The sequence below is a fragment of the Otolemur garnettii genome, unplaced genomic scaffold (assembly GCF_000181295.1).
Source record: "Otolemur garnettii isolate 467f Iridium unplaced genomic scaffold, OtoGar3 scaffold00006, whole genome shotgun sequence".
Lineage (NCBI taxonomy): Eukaryota > Metazoa > Chordata > Mammalia > Primates > Galagidae > Otolemur > Otolemur garnettii.
The window spans coordinates 43,777,148-43,780,552 of NW_003852401.1; the positions used below are offsets into that span (position 1 = coordinate 43,777,148).

The 3,405-nt window shown below is 42.9% G+C and overlaps 1 pseudogene; it reads right to left on the reverse strand.

The window, feature by feature from the left end:
• The window catches only part of LOC100954047, a 7,676-nt pseudogene extending 5,878 nt beyond the window's left edge, over positions 1-1,798 (reverse strand).
• Positions 1,799-3,405: the final 1,607 nt, after the last annotated feature.

Consider the following 3,405-nt stretch of genomic DNA (forward strand, 5'->3'; position numbering starts at 1 on the left):
CAGAGCCTCAAGCTATCCCCCTGGGTAGAGTGCTGTGGCATCACAGCTCACAGCAACCTCCAACTCCTGGGCTCAAGCGATTCTCCTGCCTCCACCTCCCAAGTAGCTGGGGCTACAGGTGCCCACCCCAATGCCCGGCTATTTTTTGGTTGCAGCCCTTGTTCTTTGGCAGGCCCGGGCTGGATTCGAACCCGCCAGCTCAGGTGTATGTGGCTGGTGCCTTAGCCACTTGAGCCACGGGCGCTGAGCCTCTTTTTCTTTCTTTCTTTTTTTTTTTCTTGAGAAAGAGTCTCACTTTGTCACCCTGGGTAGAGTGCTGTGGCATCATAGCTCTCAGAAACCTCAAACTCTTGAGCTCAAGCAATCCTCTTACCTGAGCCTCCTGAGTAGCTGGGACTACAGGTGCCTGACATAATGTCCAGCTATTTTTTCTATTTTTAGTAGAGACTGAGTCTTGCTCTTGCTCAGGCTGGTCTTGAACCCCTGAGCTCAAGCAATCCCAAAGTGCTAGGATTATAGGCATGAAACACTGTGCCCAGCCAGAGAGCAAGATTTTCTAGGGAATGATGTAGAGTAACCCCTTCAGAAACCAGTAATGGGTTTAGGGCAGAGGTGGAAAGCCTGTGGCCTTAATACCACATGAAGCCTTCTAGATCCTTTAAGTTCATAAGGTCTTTTGATTAAATCCAAATCTTACAGAACAAATCCTTTAATTTTGAGTAATACATTGTTGTTTGGCTTCTAAATTTTTATTTAATTTTTAAAATAAATGTATTTAAAATACCAAAGAACAAAATACATTTCAATGAAATAATCTTCCCAGATTGACCTCCCCTGCTGTTTGTTCTCCTTGCCACAGACCACGAACTCTGGTCCCCGCTCCTGCAGGTGGGTCCCTAACTTAGTGCCAACTAAAGGAATCCAACTGTTTAATTAAAACACAACACCATGAAGACACATGGTGAATGGGTCAGTGGGTAAATGGGCTCATGAAGTCGTCAAGGGTGTCTGCTATCCCACTCGTCACCAGTAGAGGTCTCCCTTGTACCATTAACTTTACCCCAGGCCTTTATGCAATCCAGTCGTCAAGGTTTCATTCAGCAGCCAATTCTCACACTCTAGCACACACAATAACACCATTCTCTTTTAGACATAGACTTATAGCTACAAGTTGGCTATTCCTCCAAGATTCTCCCCAAGGGGTTTCAGATGGAGCTTCACTATGTTGCAACAAAACTCACACATGACAAACAGACAATACAAGGAATCCTTACCACAAAATGTCAAGGCCTTACAAAATAGGAGACTTAAAATGAGAACCAGGTTCTCTCAAGTGAGAACCAACATCTCCTAACCCAAAGGGGACAAAATGAGAACCAAATGCTCTCTAAATAAGAACCAGCATCTCTCCATCCCCTCAAGGTTCCCTGGGAACCACAAATGAACTCTAAATCCAAACCAGTTTCCCTAGTTTCACTCAACCTTGTGACTTCCACTCCAAACAGCACCTTCAAACACCAAACAAAATGACCCTCAACAGGACAGGGAGGTCTGGGAACCTCCCCAAAGGGGGGGATCAGGGTTTCAGGATGCATCCAGGGAACTTAGACAAATGGCCATGGCATCCAGACACTTTGCAAATCCATTTATTCTCTTCAACTCAGCTCAGGTTGCTGGGGAGGTCCCCTAATTTGGGGAGACAGAGAAGAGAGTTTCCCAGAGCTAAAACAGACTCTGGCACCTTCTGGGAGCCATCCCTTACCTCAAAAAGAAGTTGTTGCTCCCTGAGAAGATCCATGGCTTGGCCCAAGACTCCTTTTTTGCCTCTTCCATCAGTCACTGGATGCCATTCTCCTGGGCACTGATGGGCCCACACAGGGTTCCAAATTCTGTTACCAAAAGCATGGCACTTGTCCTCATGGCCCCATGACCATATCAGAAGAATGAGAACAAGTGGATGAGGAAAAGGAAAGAGGAGTTTATTAATTTGTCCACAAATAAAGAGAATAGTGGGCACCTGTCACTATGTAGCACTGTCTTCCAATAAGCAGAAATATAGGGTTTTAATAAAACCTTTAATAAATGGGAGGGTTTTCAGGTTCCCCATATTAACATTCACCTACAGTTGATGGCTCTGATCTCAAGTGAAGACAATCTTGTGACCTCCTTCCCCCCAGACAATTTCATTGAACCTCCAGTGGTACAGAGTACAAAAGACACTCCCCTACCCCTCTCAACAAATGGCCTGAGACAGGGATGTAGGTTTTAGTTCTCAAAAAGGGTGAAGGGGTTTTAAAGAGACAGAAAACATGTTTATCCTTTTCCAGGCCATTATCTCTATTACATTATCTAGTTCCCACCTTGTGGACCTTTACTAATTTTATAAAGGACAATTACAATTATATACCAATTCTATAATCCATTCCCTTTACTTAAGTATATGTATATTACTAGGGGTACATTTTTAAGCAAATTGGAAAAAAATTGTTGGTAGAATCTTAGGGTAATGTCAGCCTCATGTCATAGGAATCAGACAATGCCCTGGTCCAAGCCTCTTTCCAAAAAACCAGAACTTCTCTCAAATTCTCCCTCCATGTCACAATCTATGTAACCAAAGGGATCAGAACATTTTCTGATTTTTTTTTCTCTGAATCTATATTTTCTGCCAGTAGACTTTCTTGTTCTCATTGGTGATCCTAGATTTAAAAAAAAAAATTATAATAAATTTGTCACTGTTCTTGGAAAATGCAAATTACCTAATTTGTACATATCACGGGATCTGGGAAGGTGGGAGAACCAGAAACAGTAGAGATATCCTAAGGCAATTAGCTGGAGGCAATATAGAGAATAAAAAGAAAGTCATTATACAAATATATACCTATTAACAGTTATTTAAAAGGGCCGCCACTTAGAATTAGTTCTCTGCCTACTTGCCATTGGCCGTCTATGGCCAATGTATCCTGCTTTGTGAGCCTTCTTACTCTGTGAACCTATCTTTCTCTTCCTCAATAAACTTTGTTTCAACTTGCCTTAAAAATAAAAATAGATTTTAAAAAAGAGATGTTGCTTAGAATTAAAGAGGACTGATTCAGGTTTTCACCTGAGAGTTGTTCTCATTCCTTACAATTAACATCAGCCTTTAGAATGGTTATAAGAGAATGGCTAGTATTATTCCATCAACTGCCTTCAGGATGAAGAGCTCTTCATGTGTCTCTCCAGTCCTAGAAGTTCAAAGGCTGAGGCTAGAGGATAGCTTGAGCCCCAAACATGGAGGTAACAGTGAAATATGATCCTGGCACTGTAATCCAGCCTGGGCAACAGCAACAACAAAAGAAGAGGAGGTGGAGGAGGAGGAGGGAAAGGGAGAAGAGGAGGGGGAGGGAGAGGGGAAGAGGAGGAGGGGGA